This window comes from Myodes glareolus, chromosome X, assembly GCF_982192425.1.
Source record: "Myodes glareolus chromosome X, mMyoGla1.1, whole genome shotgun sequence".
Taxonomy (NCBI): Eukaryota; Metazoa; Chordata; class Mammalia; order Rodentia; family Cricetidae; genus Myodes; species Myodes glareolus.
The window spans coordinates 347,987-372,968 of NC_142053.1; the positions used below are offsets into that span (position 1 = coordinate 347,987).

Here is a 24,982-nt window from a genome sequence, read left to right on the forward strand (position 1 = left end):
ATGAAGAATGCAAACAGATCCATATCTGTCACCTTGCACAAAACTCAAGTCCAAGTGGATCAAAGATCTCAACATAAAACCAGATACACTGAATCTGATAGAACAGAAATTGGGGAAGTGCCTTGAATTCATTGGCACAAAACAAACTTTCTTTTCCTTTTCTTTTTGCTTTTTTATTTCTTTTTTTAACTTACAAATGTCTGAACTTGGCTTGTTTCTTTCCAGCTTTTCTTCCTTTTATTTTAAAACAATCATTTCTCATTTTAAATAACAATCCCAGTTTCTACTCCCTCCCCTTCTCTTGCTCCCCACCCACCTTTCATCTACTCCTCAGAGAGGGTAAAGCTTTCTTCCCATGTGGAGTCAACAAAATCTGGCATATCAATTTGAGACAGGACCAAGGCCCTCCCCCCTATAGCTAGACTGAGTAAGGTATCCCTTCAAAGACAATGGGCTTCAAGAAGCCAGTTCAAGCACTAAGGATAAGTCCTGGTCCCAGTGTCAGTGGCCTCACAGACTGTCCCAGCCATACAACTGTCAACCACATTCAGAGGACCTAGTTTGGTACTATGCAGGTTACCCTTCTCTCATTCTGGAGTCAGAGAGCCCCCACTAGCTCAGGTCAGGTGTTTCTGTGGGTATACTTCAGCATTGTCTTTGTCCCTTTGCTCATATTATCACTTCTCCCTCTCTACAACTGTACTCTGGGAGTTTGATCCAGTGCTCAGTGGAGTATCTCTGCACCTGCTTTCATTAGTTGTTGGATGAAGGTTCTATGATGACAATTAAGGTAGTAATCAATCTGATTATAGAATCCAACCACACTGAACCTCACAGAAGAGGAAGTGGGAAGTAGTCTTGAATGCATGGGGACAGAAGACCACTTCCAAAGACACAGAGAACAACAAAAACTAAATAGAACCTCCTGAAACTGAGAGGCTTCTGTAAGGCAAAGGCACAGTCAACAAGACAAAATGGCAGCCAACTGAATGGTAAAGGATCTTAACCAACCCAACATTGGACAGAGGACTGTTCTCCAAAATATATAACAAACTCAAGAAACTAGACATCAAAATACCAAATAATCCAATTTTAAAAATGGGGTACAGATCTAAACAGAGAATTCTCAACAAAATAATCTCAAATGGCTTACAGACACTTAAGGAATTGCTCAACATCCTTAGCCATCAGGGTAATGCAAATCAAAACTACTCTGAGATACCATCTTATACCTGTCAGAATGGCTAAGATCAAATACATGAATAAAAGCTTTTGCTGGAGAGAATGTGGAGTAAGGGGAACACTCCTCCATTGCTGGTGGGAGTACAAAATTGTACAGCCACTTTGGAAATCATTATAGTGGTTTCTCAGAAAACTGGGCATCAATCTACCCCAAGACCCAGCAATACTACTCTTGGGCATATTTCCAAAGGATTCACACTCATACCACATTGGCATTTGCTCAATTGTGTTCATAACAGCATTATTTGTAATAGCCAGAACCTGGAAACAACCTAGATGTCTCTCAACTGAAGAATGAATAAAGAAAATGTCATACATTAACACAATGGAGTACTACTCAGTAGTTAAAAATAATTATATCTTGAAATTTACAGGAACATGGAACTAGAAAAACATCCTGAGTGAGGTAACTTGGACCCCAAAGGACAAACATGCTATGTACTCAATCATAAGTGGATACTAGACATAAAGCAAAGGATAACCAGCCTAGAGTCCATGACCCCAGAGAAGCTAGGTAACGAAGAGAACCATAAGAGAGACATAAATGAATCCCCATGGGAAGGAGAAATAGACAAGATCTCAGAAAATTGGGAACATATAGATGATAAGGGAAGGGAGAAGCAGAGAGAAAGGAGAACATGAAAGAATAGGATGGCCAAGATGGATGAGGAACACAGAGGGAGAACAAGAAAAGAGATATCTTGATTGAGGGAGTCATTATGAGGCTAGAAAGAAGTGTAACACTAGAAAAATTCCTAGGAATCCACAAGGATGACTCAGCTAAGACCCTAAGCAATAGTAGAGAGTATACCTGAACTGGCCTTCCCCTGTAATCAAATTGATGACTACCTTAATTGTAATCATAGAAGAAGACTTTCTTAATAGAACACATTTAGTGCATGCACTAAGATCAAAAGTTAATAAATGGGATCTCAGGAAACTTGAAAGCTTCTCTAAGGTAAAGAATACCATAATTTGAACAAAGTGGCAACCTTCAGGTTGGGAATAGACTTTCATCAATTCCACATCTGATAGAGGAGTAATATCTAAAATATAGAAAGAACTCAAGACACTAGATATAAAAATTAAATAATTTAATAAAAGAGGTATATAACTAAATAGAGAATTCTCAAAAAAGGAACATCAAAGGGCTGAAATAAATGTTCAATATTCCTTGGCATCAGAGAAATGCAAATCAAAATAACTCTGAAATTCTATCTTATACCCATTAGAATGGCTAAGATCCAAAACACAAGTGACAGCTCATGGGGGTAAGATGTTCAATAAGTAGAACGCTCATTCATTGCTGGTGGGAGTACAAACTTGAACAGCTACTATGGATATTATTGTGATGGTTACTTAGGAAGATGGGAATCAATCTACTTCAAGGTTTAGCTGTTAAGTAAATGATAACCAAGTTACAATCTGTAGACACATTGAGGTTAGGTATAAAAGAAGGGACTAGGGAATACATGGGTCTCCCTGAGAGGGAAAATAGAGAATATTGTTTGGTTGGACTGGGGGTAGGGGAAAATGAGAACAGGAAGTGCTGTGGGAACTCCTTCAGTCAATAGACTTTAAGATACCAGCCCACATGGCTATGGTCTCTTATGCTATAAATGCAGACATAAAGTTTGAGCAGTCTCTCTCTTTCTCTAAGCTGCTGGATTTAGTTCCTGTTCCCTGCTCATGCAGAGAACTATTGATCTGTGCATCTACCTCAAAATAAAGAACCTTTTATTATACTCAATTCTGAGGTAGTATGGGACAACTTTATAGTGTCCATCTACAAGAAGGGTTAGGTGTGGGAGAATGGTCTGTATTCTGTCAATTGTATTTTAAATAAATGCTGATTGGCCAGTAGCCAGATAGGAAGTATAGGAAGGACAACCAGACAGGAAGTAGAGGTGGGACAATGAGAACAGGAGAAGTCTAGGAAGGAGGAAGCCCATTCCTCTGCATTCCTAGCCCAGCCACAGAAGAAGCAAGATGTGACAGCCCTGCTGAAAAAGGTACTGAGCCATGTGGCTAACACAGATAAGAATAATGGGTTAATATAAGTTGTAAGAGTTAATAAGAAGCCTGAGCTTTTTATTAGTTTATAACTAATGTAGAACTCTGTGTGATTTCTTTGGGACTTGCATACTGCAGGAACCAGGCAGGACAAGGACTGGGTGAGACAGAAACTCAGTCAACAGTCAAGTGGGGAGGTAAGATGGGATTGAAGGATGAAATTTGGGGAGAAACAGAATTGAGGGCATTTGAGGGGTGGTATAGAAAACTAGTATAATGTATACTTTCTAAAATATATGAAGGTAAGTCTCCAAATACTGAGAGGGAGATGCAGTCCCAACTGGCCATCTCTTATCACCAAATGACACTTCTAGTATAACAACTGGGTTACATTCAATTGTGTTGTTGGTCAAGGGGTTCCATGGAAACCCCCAAACAACTCAGGTTGTTGCCAAGATAATAGATTGCTTTCCTCAAAGTAACAGCAAAGTCTCATTGCTCAAGACAAGACCCACAGAACTTATTGAACATGAGTAGGAGAAGCTGGTACCTACATAGAACCTTCATCCCTATGTTCTAGTGTATTTGGTACAGGAAAGTACTCTATGGGCTCTCAAAAGAGAAACAAAAACACCAGTCCAGCCACAAACCCTTTGATCTATAATGCTTTCCTGAAAAATATGCTAGGGCAATGGTGGCTCAAAGCTTGTGGGAGTAACCAACCAATATCTAATTTAACTTAAGGCCCATACTATGAGATGGAACATATACCAGACACTGCTTGAGTAACCATGAACCAGAGACCAGATATCCCAAGAGACCTAGGGTAAAACCAAATACTACTGATCTAAAAAATATAATAACAATAAAATGACTCCTAATGACATTCTTTACTTATAGATCAGTGCTTTATTCAGCCATCATCAGAGAAGATTCCTTCTTCATTAAATGGGGACAAATACAGAGACCACAGCCAGCTATTACACAGAGACTGAGAGACCTGATAACACATATATGTAAATGGGACATCTCTATTAAATCCCTCCCCCAGAGCTCAGGAAACCCTGAAGAAGAGAAGGCAGAAAGAATATAAAAGCCAGAGGGGATAGAGGACACCAGGGGAACAAGGCCTATAAATCAACTGAGCAAAGCTTATATGAACTCACAGAGACTGCAACAGCAAGCACAGAGTTTACACCAGGTCCTCGGCATATATACTATAGATTCCAGTTTAGTATTTTTATGGGACTCCTGAGTATGTGAATGATTGGGTCTCTGATTATTGTACCTTTTGGGGGCTGTCTTACTTCTGTTGGTTTGCCTTATTCAACTATGATGAGGTGAGTTTGGTTTTATCCTATTGTATTTTTTGTTATGTTTTGTTGTTATCTCTTAGAAACCCGTGACACACTTTCTACTGCAAGGCCATACCCACTTCAAGGATTACTCACTGCCTACTCCTTCTTAAACACTTTCATTAATTGGGAACCAAGCATTCAAATATTGTTTTTTGTTTTAAATGTTTGGGGTTTTGTTGTTGTTGTTTGGTTTGGTTTAGCTTCCTGTGCTTGGTTTTCTGAGACAGGGTTTCTCTGTGCAAGAGTCCTGGCTGTTCAAGAACTCACTTTGTGGACCATGCTATTCTCAAGTTCACAGAGATCAGCCTACTTCTGCTTCCTGAATGCTGGAATTAAAGGCCTGTGTCACCACCATACAGATGCATTCAAACTTTGAGCCAGTCAGGCATAATGATGCACTTCCTTGATCCTGGCACTCAGCAAGCATAGGCAGGCAAATCTTTGGAAATTTGAAGTTAGCCTGATCTGCACAGTGAGTAGAGATACACAGTGATGCCCTGTCTCAAAAAAGCAAAACAAACAAGCAAAGAAACAAACAAAAACCTATATGAAGCTATGGAAGGTATTCTCATTCAATCAACCACACCTACCCATGGCAGTGGAAGCTTTTCTGGGCAGTGTTGGCACACACCTTTAATTCCAGCACTCAAGAGGCAGAGGCAGGCAGATATCTGTGAGTTTGAAACCAGCCTGGCCTACAAGAGCTAGTTCTAAGACATGCTCCAAAGCTGCAGAGAAACCCTGTCTCAAAAAACCAAGAGAGAAAGAGAGAGAGAGAGAGAGAGAGAGAGAGAGAGAGAGAGAGAGAGAGAAGAAAGAAAAAACTATTTTTTGTTTTTTATTTATTAAAAATTTCCACCTCCTCCCTTCCTCCCATTTCCCTTCCACTTCCCCTCCCCGTCCCTCTCCAGTCCTAAGAGCAGTCAGGGATCCCTGGCCTGTGGAAAGTCCAAGGTCCTTCCCCCTCCATCCAGGTCTAGGAAGGTGAGCATCCAAACAGACTAGACTCCCATAAGGCCAGTCCATGCAGTAGAATCAAAACCCGGTGCCATTGTCCTTGGCTTCTCAGTCAGCCCTCATTGTCAGTCACATTCAGAGAGTTCAGTTTGATCACATGCTCCTTCAGTCCCAGTCCAGCTGGCCTTGGTGAGCTCCCATTAGATCAGTCCCACCGTCTCAGTGGGTGGACGCACCCCTCGTGGTCCTGACTTCCTTGCTCATGTTCTCCCTCCTTCTGCTCTTCATTTGGATCTTGGGAACTCAGTCCAGTGCTCCAATGTGGGTCTCTGTCTCCATCTCCATCCATCGCCAGATGAAGGTTCAATGGTGATATGCAAGATATTCATCAGTGTGGCTACGGGATAAGGCCAGTTCAGAAATCCTCTCCTCTGCTGCCTAAGGAACAAGTTGAAGATATCTCCTTGGACACTTGGGAACCCCTCTAGACCCCACATCAAACAAAGGTCTGATCTCCAAAATATACAAAGAACTCAAGAAACTAGACATTAAAACTCTAATTAACCCAATTAAAAAATGGGTACTGAACTGAACAGAGAATTCTCAACAGAAGTTCAAATGGCCAAAAGACACTTAAAGTCATGCTCAACCTCCTTAGCGATCAGGGAAATGCAAATCAAAACAACTTTGAGATACCATCTTACACCTGTTAGAATAGCTAAAATCAAAAACACCAATGATAGCCTATGCTGGAGAGGATGTGGAGTAACGGGAACACTCATCCATTGTTGGTGGGAATGCAAACTTATGCAACCACTTTGGAAATCAGTGTGGTGGTTTCTCAGGAAACTGGGAGTCAGCCTACTTCAGGATCCAACAATTCCACTCTTGGGAATATACCTAAAAGATGCCCAATCATACTACAAAAGCATTTTTTCAACTAAGTTCATAGCAGCACTATTTGTAATAGCCAGAACCTGGAAACAACCTAGGTGCCCCTCAAGACTGGATAAAGAAGGTGTGGTACAAATACACTTTAGAGTTTTCCTCAGCGGTAAAAGACAATGACATCTTTAATTTTCCATGCAAATGGATGGAAATAGAAAGCACTTTACTGAGTGAGATAACCCAGACTCAAAAAGATGAATATGGGGCGCGCTGCTGGTGCTGCGCGTGTGCCCGGCCGCCCGGTCGTCATGGAGGAGGTATCGGCGGAGGAGCTGGACGATGAGGAGCAGCTGCTGAGACGGCATCGCAAGGAGAAGAAGGAGCTGCAAGCCAAGATTCAGGGAATGAAGAACGCTGTTCCCAAAAACGACAAAAAGAGGCGGAAGCAGCTCATTGAAGATGTAGCTAAGTTGGAGAGAGAAATGGAGCAGAGACACAGGGAAGAGCTGGAGCAGTTGAAACTGGCTTTCGCGGAGAGTAAGATAGATTCTGTCGCTGTTAACATTTCAGACTTGGTACTTGAGAACCAGCCACCTCGGATTTCAAAAGCACAAAAGAGACGGGAAATAAAGGCTGCATTGGAAAAGGAGCGGGAAGAAAGAATAGCTGAGGCTGAAATTGAGAACCTGGCTGGCGCCAGACATGTGGAGAGTGAGAAACTCGCTCAGATACTGGCCGCCAGAGAATTGGAAATCAAGCATATTCCATCTGATGGTCATTGTATGTACGGAGCTCTGGAGGATCAGCTGAGGGAGCAGAACTGTGCCCTGACTGTGGCTGCCCTCCGGAAGCGCACTGCTGAGTACATGCAGAGCCACTCAGAGGACTTCCTGCCCTTCTTAACAAACCCCAGCACCGGGAACGTGTATACTCCAGAGGAATTTGGAAAGTACTGTGATGACATTGTGAACACAGCGGCTTGGGGAGGTCAGCTTGAGTTGAGAGCTCTGTCTCACATTCTACAAACACCAATCGAGGTTCTACAAGCAGATGCTCCACCTATTGTGGTTGGTGAAGAGTATTCGAGGAATCCTTTAGTACTAGTATACATGAGACATGCATACGGCTTAGGAGAGCATTATAATTCTGTCACTCGGTTGGTGAACTCGGCTATTGAAAATTGCAACTAGTTTACAAAATGTAACACTATGTTTTATAGAGTGTGCCAATCTGCATATTCCTATCAAGTGCTAGATTGTTGCAATGCCTCTGAAAAACAGCTACCTTAAGTCAGTTTTATGAATGAGTAAACTTGCTAACAGGCTTTTTAGAAATCAGTTGGATTGACTTTAACCAGTGCCCTCTTAATGGCATTCCTAGAACTTAAAGTAAATTGTGGAGAACATCATTCATAGAACAAGGTGTTAACCTCACTAGTGAGTTTAACTAGTTAGTTATCCTGGACATTCTGATTTTGAATTTTTTTTTTAAATTTTAGCCCTACAGATTTATATTTCCAAAGTGAGTATTTGATATAATTTTTCTTAAAGTATGGAGATGCCTTCTCTGTCATGGTAGGAATGTATTGTGATGTCAGCAAGTTTATTTATGCTTGTGAATGAGCGTGATCATAGTAATTTTGGTATGCTAGATCAGCAAGATGAAGCTTGTTACGTAGCACATCTCTGCAGCTAAGGAGAAACGACTTTTAGGGATTTTTGAATCCTTGCATGAGAATCAGTTGAGTACAAAGGGGTTAAAGAAAATTAGTTGTAAATAGGTGATAGGTGTTCACTGTGTCCATTTTCAATCTTTTTTCTTTCTGTTCTGGAACTTCTTTTTAACAAAAAGGAGATTTTGCTTTTCTATGTGTATAGCTTTAAAAACAATGGCTTCTACGTTGCTGTTTTTTTCTGCTGGAGTTATTCATACCTTTATTCTCTTCACAACTGATAAGTTTTACATTTTCTCCTTCTCAGTGGCTCTGCTTTTCCTAGAGCCCTTTTCCACTGAGAAGTATCCAGTGGCCTCTCCTTGCTCACTGTGCAAGGTAATGATTTAGTGATGCAGAAGGGGCACAGTCCCCTTCTCTGCTGTGCTCGCTTTCTAGGATTCGGAGAAAGCCTTGGCTGTAGGTTTTCCTGCTCCAGGTTGTGTCACTTTTTTCTCTCAAGTGTGTAATTATTGTGTTGTGTGTAGGTAAAGTTGAAGGCCACTGTTGAGGAGCCGAGCTGAAAACCAGTACAGAACAGTTCTCTGTGGGCTGACTTATGTAACTAGGGTTCCAGCTCACTTCTAACAGTGTTCTCTGTGCTGTAGCACAGCACCACAGCGTGGGGGCCAGCGCTAGTACAGCCCTTGCTTATCGTGCATGAGGCTCAAGGCTCAATTTCTTGCTCCAACAAACCAATTTATGAAAATGAAACTTTTTGGTTTCATCTTTTTTTTCCAAGTAAGAACTGTAATAAGATTGAGCATCACGTTTATAATATTTGGGCTTTTGATGAGTGTGTACTGTCTCTGAGTAAATAATGGGCTTGTGATGTTAAACTGGCAGCACTGGCAGGCTGGTCAGCAGACGAGCCAGGACTCTGATCATCCCAGCACGTCCTCTGCCTCCTGCACCGTGTATTCTAAGGGTGCCTGCTTTGTAACTGCTGATCTGCTTTTTTTTCTCTGACATTTAAAAAGAATGAAGTTGTAAATTCAATGCTTTGAGTTTATTTGAAATAATATTATCTTCATGCTAAAATATCAGCATTGAGAATTAACAAAGCAAGATATTGTGAAACTTAGTTATTGCAAATTCCATTTTCAACAAAGATAGTTTAAAATAACTCATTAATGTTTTGTTGTTTTGACAAGAATTTAAATGTACTTAATTATGTATTTCTGGTTTTTGTGTATATGTTTTATTTTAAAATGGCCAATGTATTTATGAATAAAGTGTATGGCCACCTTCTACCATTGTAGCTTTAAATAAAAAAATCTTTTAAGAATGGCAGATGCTAATGTAAAAGCAACATGTAAGAATTAAATTTGCTGCTGCTGGTCTAATGGGAATCCCATGAGCTTTCTTTAGTCTGCATTGGAAACGGGTGTGTCAAAATTCTGGAATTTGTCTTCAGCCAAGAATTTTGCCCACTTACATATGTTTACACCCTATAAAAAGTAAAACAAAGAATGTAACTCTTATGAGCAAGGTAGCTTTGCTCATGTTATCTGATATTTGCCAAATGAATAAATGATAAAGGAGTTGAATCAATAACAACAAAAAAAAGATGAATATGGTATGTACTCACTCTAGCCATAAATAAAGGACATTGAGCCTATAATTCGTGATCCTAGAGAAGCTAAATAAGAAGGTGATCCAAAGAAAATCATATAGTTATCCTCCTGGATATTGGACGTAGACAAGATTGCCAGGCAAAAGTTGGGGGCACGGAGGTGGGTGTGTGGTGGGGGTAAGGGGAGGTGGGGAGAGAAAAGAGAGAAGGGGAGGATTGGTGAGAGCTTGGGGGAATGGGATGGGTGGGATGGAGGAAGGGTGGATATGGGAGCAGGGAAGTAGATATCTTAATTAAGGGAGCCATTTTAGGGTTGGCAAGAAACCTATTCTTTTCTAATGAGAGATAGAAAAGCAATGGATCTAGATGGGAGAGGTGGTGATGGGAGAAACTGGGAGGAGTAAAGGGTGGAGAACTGTAATTGGTATATATTGTATGAGAAAGGAATATATTTTTAATAAACTAGGAATGATGTTTTACTTAAAAGAGGCCACATATTATAAGTCACACAGTGTGTTCTCTCTCTCCTCTCCCTTCCTCCCTCTCTCCCTCCCTCCCTCCCTCCCTCCTTCCCCACTGTGTCCTCACACTAACCTGGAATTTATTATGAGCACAGGATGCTCTTAATTTTGTGGTAGTTCTCCTGTCTCAGACTCCTTAAGTGATAGGATTATATGTGTGTGCCACCATGCCCAACAAGATAATGTTTTTTTTTCAGGACATCATCACTTGTGGCATAATATGATCTATAATAAAAGATCTGGAGACAAAAGATTCTTGGTAGCATGGGAATAGTTTCTGGTGTTGTGCTGGTCTGAGTGGACTAGGGGATATAGCCTTGCAGTTTTGGTGGCCATAAGACTACCTTTTCTCCTCCAACTTCCAAAACCATAACAAGAAGGGAATAATTATTCGACTGATGAAGGAAGGGAAAGCATACATAAAGTTGTTCCATAAAACTCCAGGGACTATTTATTCCATGGTGAGGCACAAAGCTGGGCATAATCCTGTTGTGCCTGATTGTAGGCAGGTGACTGAGATTTAAAAATAATAATAATAAACCCAGACATTTTCTATAAGAGGATGGATTGCTCTTTTCAGATATTCTTTCAATTCATTTCAACACACTACAAATTTGGAATAAGCCTAGGCTTGAAGCACCCTCTAGTGCTGGAATAATGACAATAAAGGAAAAGCAGACTTGAAGCAAAAATGGTGCCTTAGGGTACCACATGCAAAGGTATAGCTCAGAATGACCTTTAACTTGTAATCCTCCTGTGTGTGTATGGTACTACCACAACTAGCTAGGGCATCATTTAATGCTGAAATCACAGACATATCTAAAGGTTCATAGTCAATAAGCAGTTTACTTAGAAAAGGGAGGTACAAACAAATTCAGGTTATGAAAACTATAATAAATACATAGTCTTTTCATGTAAAGGTAATATCATATGCCAACAAACATTAAGAAAGTTTAGGGAAGGCCAGGCATAGTGACACTCACCTGCAATCCTAGCACTCAGAAGAATTGGGGGTAGGGTTACTGTGAGTTTGAGGCCAATATGAGGTATATAGTGAATATCAGACTGGTCAGAAGTTACATAGAAAGACCTTATCTTTTTTTTTAAAAAAAAGCTTTCAGAAAACCATAATATAAGAAATAAAATAACTACATAGCATCTCATGTGTGTGAACACTTGGACAAAACATTCAAAATAGTTGTTTTAAAGAAATTCAATTAGCTACAAGAAAATACAGAGAAATAGTTTTTTCTTTTTAGCAAATGTCCCAAATATTGAAGTAATTTTAAACAGAAATCTTTAAAATGAATAATATATTAATCAAAAGAAAAAGAGCCCAAGCCCTCAGTGTGAATCTCAAAGACCAAGCTGCTGAAAAACATTCTTGCCCTCGTCCAACCCCCACCACTGTGCTTTGCCCCTAGTATCAGCTGCTCAAGTGCAGTCTTAGCCAGTTAGAAGAACAGAGACCCCTTGCTATACCAAAGGCCATACTAGCTGCCAGAAGTCCAGCCCCGAACTCCAACAAGACTCCCTGCCAGACCAGAGGTCATGCAGGCCACCAGAAATATAGACCACAAAGACCAGATTTAATAAAGACAAACTCAGAAATCAGCACATAGACCTATATCAATCCCAAACCCAGATGCCTAGACACTAGTTTAAGAACACAATCAACAACAGTCAGGAAAATATGGCACCACCAGAGCCCAGTTACCCTACTATAGCATCACCCGAACATTCCAATATAGCTGAGCCATAAAATAACAGCCTTAAAAACAACTTTATAAGCATGACAGAGGTACTTAAAGAAGAAGTCCCTTAAAGAAACTGAGGAAAACACAAATAAACAATGGGAGACATGAATCAATCCCTTAAAGAAAACCAAGAGGAAAAAAAAAGAACTATTCAAGATCTGAAAATGGAAATAGAAGCAATAAAGAAAACACAAACTGAAGGAATTCTGGAGATGGGAAATCTAGGTAAGTGAACAGAAACTACAGATGCAAGCATCACAAACAGAATACAAGAGACAGAAGAGAGAATCTCAGACATAGAAACACGATAAAGAAATCATTATATCAGTCAAAAAACAATAAATCTAAAAAAATTCTGATGCAAAATATCCAAGAAAAATGGGACAGTATGAAAAATCAAACCCAAGAATAGTAAGAATAGAAGGAAAAGAATACCAGCTCAAACGCTCAGAAAACATTTTAAACGAAATCATTAAAGATTTTTCTAACCTTAAGAAAGACATGCCTAAAAAGGTACAGGAAGCTTACAGAACACCAAATAGATTGGTGCAGAAAAGAAAGTTTCCACACACATAATAATCAAAACACTAAACATACAGAACAAAAAAAGAATATTAAAACTTGCAAGGGGAAAGGTAACATATAAAGGCAAATTTGGAATTACGCCCAACTTCTTAAAATGGATACTTCTTCTTTTTTTGAGAATTGTAAATTTATTTATTTATTTCTTTTCTTTTCTTTTTTCTATTTTTTTATTTTTTTCCTCAAAGTTTATTAAAATACAAAAGTCTCCATTTCTGCCCCTCCTCCCAACCCCCTCCCACTCCCCCCAACCACACTCCCTCCCCTCGTCCCTCTCCATCCCCAAGAGCAGTCAGGGTCTCCCACCCTGTGGGTAGTTCAAGTTCCTCCCTACTCCCTCCTGGTCCAGGAAGGTGAGCATCCAAACAGACTGGATCCCAGAAATCCAGTATATGCAGAGGAAACTAGTCCCAGTGTCATTGTCAATGGCTTTTCAGAAAGACTCCGGGCCAGCCACATTCAGGTGGTTCAACTTTGGTATATGGTACTTATCTAAAAAAAATGTCCATTTCTTTTACATTTTCCAACTTTGTGGCATATAAGCTTTTGTAGTAAGATCTGATGATTCGTGAATTTCCTCTGTGTCTGTGGTTATGTCCCCCTTTTCATTTCTGATCTTATTAATTTGCATGTTCTCTCTCTGCCGTTTGATTAGTTTGGATAGGGGTTTGTCAATCTTGTTGATTTTCTCCAAGAACCAGCTTTTTGTTTCATTGATTCTTTGGATTGCTTTCTGTGTTTCTATTTTGTTGATTTCAGCCCTCAGTTTGATTATTTCCAGTCTTCTACGCCTCCCGGGTGAATCAGCTTCTTTTTTTTCTAGTGCTTTCAAGTGTGCTGTTAGTCTCCAATGTGTGCTTTCTCCGTTTTCTTTAATTGGGCACTTAGTGCTATGAACTTTCCTCTTAGCACTGCTTTCATAGTGTCCCATAGGTTTGAGTATGTTGTGTCTTTATTTTCATTAAATTCAAGGAAGACTTCAATTTCTTTCTTTATTTCTTTTCCATGAGTTTGTTGGCTTCCTGGGTGTACCATTGTTGTTGAATTCTAACTTTAATCCATGGTGATCTGACAAGACACAGGTGGTTACTAATATTTTTTTGTATCTGTGGAAGTTTACTTTGTTACCAAGTATATGGTCAATTTTTGAGAAGGTTCCATGCGCAGCAGAGAAGAAGGTATATTCTTGCCTATTTGGGTGGAATGTTCTATAGATATCTGTTAAGTCCATTTGATTCAATACCTCCAAAAATTCTCTTATTTCTCTGTTGGGTTTCTGTCTGATTGATCTGTCCATTGGTGAGAGAGGTGTGTTGAAGTCTCCTACTATTAATGTGTGTGGTTTGATGACTGCCTTGAGTTCTACAAGTGTTTCTTTTACATAAGTGGGTGGCTTTATATTAGGGGCATAGATATTCAGGATTGAGACTTCCTCTTGATGAATTGTTCCTGTTATGAGTATGAAATGTCCATCTCTATCTCTTCTAATAGATTTTAGTTTGAAGTCAATTTTGTTAGATATTAGAATGGCCACAACTGCTTGTTTCTTAGGTCCGTTTGCTTGGAAAACCTTTTCCCAGCCCTTTACTCTGAGTAGATGTCTGTCTTTGTGGTTGAGGTGTGTTTCTTGTAAACAGCAGAATGTTGGATCCTGTTTTCATATCCAATCTCTAAGTCTGTGCCTTTTTATAGGTGAATTGAGTCCATTGATATTAAGTGATATTAATGACCAGTGGTTGTTGACTCCGGTTATTTTGGGGGGGGGGGGTAGTGAAGTGTATGTTTTTACCTTCTTTGAGTTCTGCTTGTGAAGGGTCGCTAGATGCCTGAGTTATTGTAGGCAGTGTTAGGAATGTTGGATTCCTTGGGTTGTGATTTGCCTTCTAATACTTTCTATAAGGCTGGATTTGTAGCGACGTATTGTTTAAATTTGTTTTTATCCTGGAATATTTTGTTTTCTCCGTTGATAGTGAAAGATAGCTTGGCTGGGTAAAGTAGTCTGGGCTTGCATCCATGGTCTCTTAGTTTCTGTAGTACCTCTATCCAGGACCTTCTGGCTTTCATGGTTTCCATAGAGAGTCTGGTGTAAGTCTGATAGGTTTACCTTTATAAGTTACTTGACCTTTTTCCTTTGCAGCTCTTAATATTCTCTCTTTAATCTGAATGTTTTGTGTTTTGATTATTATATGGCGAGGGGATGTTTTGGTTTTTTTTTTTTTGATCCAGCCTATTCGGTGTTCTGTATGCTTCTTGAACCTTTATAGGGATATCGTTCTTTAGGTTGGGGAAGTTTTCTTTTATAATCTTGTTGAATATATTTTCTGGACCTTTGATCTGCAATTCTTCTCCTCTTCTACCCCTATTATTCTTAGATTTGGTTTTTTTATTGTGTCCCACATTTCCTGAATGTTTTGTGATGAGAATTTGTTGGATTTGCTGTTTTCTTTGGTCAGAGCATTTAATTTCTCTATGGTGTCCTCAGAGTCTGAGATTCTTTCTTCTATCTCTTGTATTCTGTTGGTTATGCTTGTTTCTGAAGTCTCTATTCATTTACCTAGATTTTCCATAGCCAGCCAGCCCTTGGCTTGTGATTTCTTCATTGACTCCATATCAGTTTTCAAATCTTGAACTGTTTCCTTTACCTGTTTGATTGTTTTTTCTTGGTTTCCCAGAATTTCATTTACGGATTTACTCATTTCTTCAAACCTTTTGGTATATTTCTCTTCCATTTTTTTACTCATTTCCTCAATCTTTTTGTTATACTTATCTTCCATTTCTTTATGGCAGATTTTCACCTCCTGTTTAAGTTCCTCTATTATTTTCATAAAGATCCACTTAGAGTCAATATCTTCTATTTCTTCTGAAGTAGGGTGTTCAATTCTTCTAGTTTCATGATCCTCAGATTCTGGAGATGTCATGTTGCCTTTCAGGTTGTTGGAGGAATTCTTGCATTGGCACCTGCCCATCTCCTCCTCTCTGGATGAAACTCCTCAGCACTCTCTGGGTAGAACTCCTCAGCACTGTAGCAGGGATAGCTGGTATTTCCAGGACCCAGGAGACAAAAGGGCGGCAGCAGTGGGGGCAGGGAGGAGTCCTGTGGAACATCAAAGACCCTGCCGCAGAAGCTCTCTGGATAGAACTTCTCAGCACTCTGGATACTTCTTAAAATGGATACTCTAAAAGATAGGAGATTCTAGAGAGATAATCTGCGGAATTTAAGAAACCATAAACACCAACCCAGACTACTATACCCAGACAAACTTTCAGTTACCATAGATGAAGAAAATAAGAAATTTCATGATAAAGTCAAATGTAAACAATATATATCCACAAATCCAGTCCTACAGAAGGTACTAGAAAAAAAAAACTCTAACCAAAGGAGGTTAAATACATTCATGAAAACACAGAAAATAAATTATCTTACACCAACAAAAAGAAGCAGAAACACACACACACACTACTACTACTACTACTACTACTACTACTACTACTACTACTACTAATTACTAATACTACTACCACCACCAACAACAAAAGAATAGAAAGTAACAATCATTGGTCATCATTCTCTCTTAATATCAATGGACTCAACTCCCCAAAAAGAGACACAGACTAATAGAATGGATTCAAAAACAAGATTGATCCTTCTGTAGCATCCAGGAAACAAACCTCATCATCGAAGACATTATCTCAGAATAAAAGTTGGAAAAAGATTATCGAAGCAAATGGAACCAGGAAGCAGGCTATTCTAATATCTAACAAAATAGACTTCCAATTAAAATTAATCAAAAATGATGGGAAAGGACACTAAAGGAAAAGTTGTCTTGTTGACATTAAAGGAAAAGTCCATCAAGGTTATGTCTCAATTCTTATCATCTATGCCCCAAGTGCAATAGCACCCACATTTGTGAAAGAAATACTACAAAAGCTTAAATTATACATCAAAACTCACACATTAATAGTGGGATACTTTAATATCCCACTCACCAACAGACATATCATTCAGACAAAAACTAAACAGAGAGATAATGGAGTTCACATATACTATGAGCCAAATGGACCTAAAAGCTATCTATGGAATATCTTACCCAAGCACAAAAGAATATACTTCTTTCTCAGCACCTCACAGAACTTAATCTAAACTGACCACATACTTTGTCACAAAGCAAGTCCCAACAAATACAAGAAAATTGAAATAACCTCCTGTAATCTATCAGAATACTACATATTAGAGCTGGATTTTAACAACAACAGAAACAACATAAAGTCTAGAAACTCATAAGAACTGAACATTTCTCTACTGAGTTGAAAGAAAGAAAAAGAAAGAAAGAAAGAAAGAAAGAAAGAAAGAAAGAAAGAAAGAAAGAAGAGAGAGGAAGGAAAGAAGGAAGGAAGGAAGGAAGGAAGGAAGGAAGGAAGGAAGGAAGGAAGGAAGGAAGGAAAGGAAAGAAAGTGCACTCATTGTGGTATTATTGAGCATCCTTTGTGTATATACCCAAAAGTGGTATTGCTAGGTCTTGAGGTCAGTTGTTTCCTAATATTCTGAGATATCACCATACTGATTTCCAAAGTGGCTATTCCAGTTTGCATTCCCACCAACAATGAAGGAGTGTTTCCTTTACCCCACATCCTCTCCAGCAAAAGCTGTCATCAGTGATTTTGATCGTGGCCATTCTGACAGGTGTAAGATAGAATCTCAGAGCTGTTTTGATTTACATTTCTCTGATGACTAAGGATATTGAGCATTCCCTTAAGTGTCTCTCTCTCAGGCATTTTTTATTGGATTATTCGTTCTTTTGATAACCAATTTCTTGAGTTCTTTGTTTATTTTGGAGATCAGCTCTCTACACAATGTGGGATTGGTGAAGATCTTTTCTTATTCTGTAGGATGCCATTTTGTCTTGTTGACCATGTCCTTTGGGTGTCTTCCAACCACCTGGGCTGTGAGGGTCCAGGCAGGCCTGTAGATGTCTTCAGACAGCATCTTAGTTGCTTTTTACAGTAATGGAAAGCTGATTAATACAGGAATATTTCAGATTTTGGGTTAGGGATGCTCAATTTATACTACAAATAAGGCTTTTTTTACATATTTATTACAGTAAAAGTGGTAATTCTGAGTCATTAGAAGGGTGAATACTTAACTTTACAAAATCCGGCTAGCTAGTTTTTTAAAGCAAGTATACAATTTTATTTCACCATCAACAATGTATGAGGACTTGAAATGCTTCACAATTCACCAGCATTGACAGTATAATTCTATTTTAGCACACTATTTTTGTTGGTAGGAAGTTTTGTTTTGCTTCTTATAATTTTTTGTCTTTTGATTGTGGCTTTACTTTTCCTTTGAGTAAAGAGAAAATAATTTTGAGTGTCTGTTCATGTGTTTATTGAATATTTCTGTATCTTCTTTTGTAAAGTATATAATTATTTTGTTCTCTGCTAATATGGTACATTATGTTGTTTCCATTTATTTATTTTTGGTTTATGGGTGCTGTGTCTACATGTATGCTTATATACCTTGTGCATATAATACCTGCAGACACCAAAAGAGGGGGTTGGATCTCTTGAAATTGGAGTAATAGATAGTTGTGAGCAGCAACATAAAGGCTAGGAATTGAATCTTGGTCTTCTGGAAAAGCAGGAAATGCTCTTAACTTCTGAAAAATCTCTCTAGGCCCCATTATTTTTATTTTTAAAGGCTCTACTTGTATTCAAACATCTGATGTCTATAACATATATAAATGGTGAATATTTCATGGCTAGCTTCTACTTGTATAATACTATCTTTGGTGTATAGATAATATTTAATGTTGATGAAGTTTAATTTGCTACTTCTTCCCTTTATTTTTCCTAGTTTTGAGATTATAATATGATAACATTTCCTTTCTTTTTCCTTCTCCCAAGCCCTTCCATAATCCCCCTTTGTGCCCTTTCAAATTTGACATTGTTATTCCTGGCATAATTAGTACCATGAATATATGTTTCTAAATATAACCTGCTCAGTCTGTATTATGTCACTTGTATGTATGTTTTCAGGGCTGGTCATTTGGTATTGGATAACTAATTGATGTGCTACACCCTGTGGAAGAGTATTTCTTCCACTCTCGATATTCTTTTCCTTTATGCTTAGGTATTTTTTCTGTGATGAGAAACATTTGCCTAATGCATATTTCCTTTCCTGTGCACTTACATTTCAGTCTTTATATTCAAGGCTTATGATTTATTGTAATTTTTAGTTTTTTGTATTGCATGAGTTAGGCTCATTTCCTTCAATATTCAGCAGTATGAGAGATCTCCATTCTGTATTTAAATGGCACTGGTAAGTATAAAAAAATGAATTGAGGTATTCAAGATAATGCAGTGTTGACAAAGGAACATGTAGGTCAATCAATTCAAATTAATAAAAAAGAAAATCAAAGAAATAGAGCCACATGGTTATGCCCAACTGATTATTTTAACAAAGGTACATGACTTAATTACTTCTCTATTGCCATAAAGACACTATGACAAAGGCAATTTATAGAAGAAAGAATTTAGCTGGGGTGTATAGCTTCAGAGAGTGAGTCCATGACCATCATGGCAGGGAACAAGACAGCAGGCAGGCAGGCATGGACTAGAGCATTATCTGAGAACTTATACCTTGATTGACAAGCACAAGGTAGAGAAAGAACACCGGAAATGGTATGGAATCTTGAAACTTTAAAGCCTATCCCCAGTGGCCATACCTCCTCATCCTTCCTAAATAGTTCCACTGACTGGGGACCAAGTATTAAAATATATGACCTTCTTGGGGATGTTTTTATTCAAAACATCACAGTATAAAAGCAATTCAAAGGAGTACAGATAAGCTTTCAAGGAACTGTTCTGGAGCAAGTGTATAGACCTAGGCAAAGATATTAACTTCAACCTGAATCTCACATAAAAGTCACTGAAATGGATTATAAACTTAAATATACAAAACTTATAAAGCTTTTATAAAATGTATGAGAAAAAATCTTTGGGATGTATCTCTTGGTAAGGATTTTTAGATTTGACACCCAAAGCACAATTTATTAGGGAAATGTTCATAAACTGTACTTCATTAAAAATTAAATTTTATTCCAGAAAATATTTTCTTTTTTCAAACATTTTATTTTATATATTTTTTTGCTTTACAAATAATGCTATTCAAAATTTCCACCTCCTCCCCTTCTTCCATTTCTGTCCCACTCCCCCACTCACCCTCCCTCCTCCCCCTCCATTCCTAAGAGAGGGCAGGGTACCCTGCCCTGTGGGAAGTCCAAGGCCCTCCCTCCTCCATCCAGGCCTAGGAAGGTATGCATCCAAACAGACTAGGCTCCCAATAAGCCAGTACAAGCAGTAGAATCAAATCCCAGTGCCATTATCATCGGTTTCTCAGTCAGCCCCCATTGTTAGCCACATTCGGAGAGTCCGGTTTGATCACATGCTTGTTCAGTCCCAGTCCAGTTGGCCTTGCTGAGCTCACCATAGATCAGTCACACCTTCTCAGTGGGTGGATGAACCACTCGCGGTCTTGACTTCCTTGCTCATCTTCTCCCTCTTTTTGCTCTTCAACTGGACCTTGTAAGCTCAGTCCAGCGCTCCAATGTGGTCTCTGTCTCTATCTCCATCCATCGCTGGATGAAGGTTCTATGTTGATATTCACGATATTCATCAGTGCGGTTATGGGACAAGGTCAGTTCAGGCACCCTCTCCTCTGCTGCCCAAGGACCTAGCTAGGGATATCCCTGTGGATACCTGGGGACCTATCTAGAGTCAAGTCTCTTGCCAACTCTAAAATGGCTCCCTTAATTAAGATATCTTCTTCCCTGCTCCCATATCTGCCCTTCCTCCATCTCAACCCTCCCACTCCCCCAGGCTCTCCCCAATCTTCCCCTTCTCCCTTCTCTCTCCCCCTCTCCTCTAACCCCCACTCCAACCCCACCTAATGCTCCCAACTTTTGCCCAGCAATCTTGTCTGCTTCCAATTTCCAGATATATATATATATATATATATATATATATATATATATATATATATATATTTTCTTTGTGTTCACCTTATTATTTAGCTTCATTAGGATCACCAACTATAGGCTCAATGTCCTTTGTTTATGGCTAGAATCCACTTATGAGTGAGTACATACAATATTCATCTTTTTTGAATCTGGGTTATTGTAGGGCCCGGTCTCCCCTTGCTCCTTGGGGCAAATTTCTAGGACATTTCTGGCCAGCAGGCTATGCATCCTGTTTGCTCCTGTGCTCCCTCTGCCCTAGGCTGGTGATTAGCTATAGGGCATTATTTCATCTTTGGTATGGTAATTTCCCACCTGCCTAGAAGGAAATCCTTGCAGCAGCCAGATTCCCCCCTGCCTGGGAGGTAATCTCTTTGCAGCAGCCAAAGTATTTAGTTTTGCAAAAAGCTGAATAAAGTGGCATTCAGCTGACCTTCTTTCAAATGACCAAGGTCTCTTGTGTGTTCTTTCAATCTCCAGGTCTTTGCCCGACTTGCGTAAGGTTCAGTTGCGCACGAACTGTACCGAGAGGGTAACACAAAATCGGGTGTTACAATTGGAGGCACCGCTGGGATCATCAGCAGCTACAGTCAGAAACCCGTCTACGGAGACCCATCTGCGAGATTCGGGAAGTAAGGATCCCTGAGAGGTCGCCCTCGGAAGACTGGCCAGCAGGTAAGTGGTGAGGGTGTATTGGCAAATGGGGGCAAGTAATTCTGTTCCAGTGTTAAGGGGATGATTAAAGGGCCAATTGATAGTGCTTTTAGAGAAGCAAGGCAAGTGAGGCACCGGTATTAAAATAAGACAGCACAAGAGTTCCTTAAGATAGTTTTCTTTTGTGTAAGGTAGCTAGTTGCCTAATTTTTTTGAGAGAGTTTAGTCCCTGGTTTCTACATGCAGGGGGCTTTAATATTACTGATTGGGAACAGGTAAAGTTAAAAGCATTAAAAGAGTGAGGGACAAAAGAATTCCTCATAGCAATATTTTCGCTATAGTACTAGTCAGAGATGCTCTTCTCAGTGATGATGTAAAGTAAAAGAGTAATTAGAGAATTTGAATAAAACCCTTGAGGAGATTCAGGAAGTAGAATCTGTGAGTTCTATTAAGAGTTTTGAGGAGCAGGAAGTTAAGAGAGTTGGGGATATAGATGAGAAAGAAGAAATTCTAGAAAAGGAGATTGCTACTGATAAAAAAGAAGTTAGTAAAAGAAGGAAGGCAGCTTTACAGAGCCTGTCTTTCGTGGGGAGATTATTTGTATTGGAGGGGTGAAATGTAGAAAAATTGCAAAAAGACTGCACAGAATAATGCTGTCACGTGTTCCCCCCAGCATAACCTTGACATGTTAACTGGCGAAGGATAGTATGCTGGTTTAGCAGCACAGATCGCGTATGATCCTGTGATTTATGCTCAGATAGCTGCCGTGGCCGTTAAAGCTTGGAAAACTTTACCTAACAAAGGAGCAGGAGAACAGCTTTCTAAGACCCTTCAAGGATCTTCAGAACCTTATTCTGAGTTTATTGACCACCTGCTACAGGTGGGAAGTCGTATTTTTGGGGATGTGAGCTCAGCTATGCCAGCCGTAAAGCAATTGGTTATTTCACTCAGTATAGTGTCTTATATTTAGATCCATTTGCATGCAAAATTCAAGATGTCATTGTTTTTTACCGCTGAGTAGAACTCTAATGTGTGTATGTGCCACACTTTCTTTATCCATCCATCCATTGAGGGGCATCTAGGTTGTTTCCAGGTTCTGGCTATTACAAATAATGCTGCTATGAAAGTAGTTGAACAAATGCTTCTGTAGTATGATTGGGTATCTCTTGAGTATATTCCCAAGAGTGGAATTGCTGAATCCTGAGGTAGGTTGAATTCCGATTTCCTGAGAAACCACCACACTGATTTCCAAAGTGGTTGCATAAGTTTGCATTCCCACCAGCAGTGGATGATTGTTCCCATTACTCCACATCCTCTCCAGCATAGGTTATCATTGGTGTTTTTGATTTTAGACATTCTGAGTGGTGTAAGAAGGTATCTTAAATTGCTTTGATTTGCATTTCTCTGATTGCTAAGGAAGTTCAACATGATCTTAAGTATCTTTCAGCCATTTGAATTTCTTCTCTTGAGAATTCTCTGTTCAGTTCTGCACCCCATTTTTAATTGGTTTATTCAGAATTTTAATGTATAGTTTCTTGAATTTTTTATTTATTTATGAGATCAGGCCTTTGTCTGATGCAGGGTTGGTGAAGATCTTCTCCCATTCAGTAGGATGCCTTTTTGTCTTAATGACAGTGTCCTTTGCTTTACAGAAGCTTCTCAGTTTCAGGAGGTCCCATTTATTCATTGTTGCTCTTATTGTCTGTGATACTGGGATTATATGTAGAAAGTGGTCTCCTGTGCCCATGTTTTGCAGACTACTTCCCACTTTCTCTTCTATCAGGCTCAGTGTGGTCAGATTTATATTGAGGTCTTTAATTCATTTGGAATTGAGTTTTGTGCATGGTGATAGTACATGGTTCTATTTTCATTCTTCTACAGGTTGACATCCAGTTTGCCAGCACCATTTGTTAAAGATGCTTTCTTTCTTCCATTGCATACTTTTGTCTCCTTTGTCAAAAATCAGGTGTTCATAGGTTTGTGGGTCAATATTCGGGTCTTTGATTCAATTCCATTGGTCAACATCTCTGTTTTTATGCCAAAACCAAGCTGTTTTCATTACTGTAGCTCTGTAATAGAGTTTGAAGTCAGGGATGGTAATGCCTCCAGAAGTACTTTTATTGTATAGGATTGTTTTGTCAATCCAGGGTTTTTGTTTTTCCTAATAAAGTTGATTATTGTTCTCTCAAGGTCTGTGAGGAATTTTGTTGGGATTTTGATGAGATTTGCATTGAATTTATAGATTGCTTTGGTAGAAATGCCATTTTTACTATGTTGATCCTACCAATCCAAGAGCATGGGAGAGCCTTTCATTTTCTGGTATTCTCTTCAATTTCTTTCTTCAATGCCTTAAAGTTCTTGTCAAATAGATCTTTTACTTCCTTGGTTAGTGTTACCCCAAGATACTTTATGTTATTTGTGGCTATCTTGAAAGGTGAAGTTTCTCTGATTTCCCTCTCTGCTTCTTTATTCTTTGTGTATAGGAGGGCTACTGATTTTTTTGAGTTGATCATGTATCCTGCAACATCATTGATGGTATTTTTCAGCTGTAGGAGTTCTTTGGTAGAGTTTTTGGGGTCACTTATGTGCACTATCATATCATCTGCAAACAATGAAAATTTGACTTCTTCCTTTCCAATTTCAATCCCCTTGATCTTCTTATGTTGTCTTACTTCTATTGCTAGAACTTCAAGCACTATATTTAAAAGATACGGTGAGAGTGGGCAGCCTTGTCTTGTTGCTGATTTTAGTGGAATCACTTTAAATTTCTCTCCATTTAATTTGTTGTTAGCTGTCAGCTTGTTATATATTGCTTTTATTATATTTAGGAATGAACATTGTATTGCTAATCTCTCCAAGACCTTTATCATAAAGGGTATTGAATTTTGTCAAATGCTTTCTCAGCATCTAATGAAATGATCATATGGTTTTTTTCTTTCAGTTTATTTATATGATGGATTACACTGATAGATTTACATATGTTGAACCAGCCCTGAATCTCTGGGATGAAGCCTACTTGATCATAATGCATATTTTTTGATGTGTTTTTGGATTCAGTTCGCCAGTATTTTATTGAGATTTTTGCATCAATGTTCTTGAGCGAAACTGGTCTGTAATTCTCTTTCTTGGTTGAGTCTTTGTGTGGTTTTCGTATCAGGGTAACTGTAGCTTCATAAAAGGAGTTTGTCAATGACTCTTCTGTTTCTATTTTATGAAACACATTAAGGAGTATAGGTATCAGCTCTTCTTGGAAGGTCTGGTAGAATTCAGCATTAAAACCATCTGGTCCTGGGTTTTTTTTGGTTGGGAGGTTTTTTATGACAGCTTCTATTTCCTTGTGACTTATGGGTCTGTTTAAATTGTTCACCTGGTCTTGATTTAATTTTGGTATATGGTACTTATCTAAAAAAATGTCCATTTTTTTACATTTTCCAATTTTGTGGCATACAGGCTTTTGTATTAAGATCGAATGGTTCTCTGAATTTCCTCCATGTCTGTGGTTATGTCCCCCTTTTCATTTCTGATCTTGTTAGTTTGCATGCTCTCTCTCTGCCTTTTGATTAGTTTGGATAGGGGTTTGTCAATCTTGTTGATTTTCTCCAGGAACCCGCTTTTTGTTTCTTTGATTCTTTAGATTGTTTTTTTTTGTTTCTATTTTGTTGATTTCAGCCCTCAGCTTGATTTTTTTCCAGTCTTCTACTCCTCCTG

The 24,982-nt window shown here is 38.9% G+C and overlaps 1 long non-coding RNA gene and 1 pseudogene across 2 annotated transcripts in view; both read left to right on the forward strand.

Moving 5' to 3' along the window:
• The window catches only part of LOC146889312 (uncharacterized), a 108,908-nt gene that overhangs the window by 72,434 nt on the left and 11,492 nt on the right, over positions 1-24,982 (forward strand). For both annotated transcript variants that reach the window (XR_015736903.1, XR_015736904.1), the window contains exon 4: positions 21,101-21,295. This is a non-coding gene — a long non-coding RNA (uncharacterized LOC146889312). The remainder of the gene's footprint in view (positions 1-21,100; positions 21,296-24,982) is intronic.
• Positions 6,721-9,515, forward strand: LOC148117185 (deubiquitinase OTUD6B pseudogene; annotated as a pseudogene).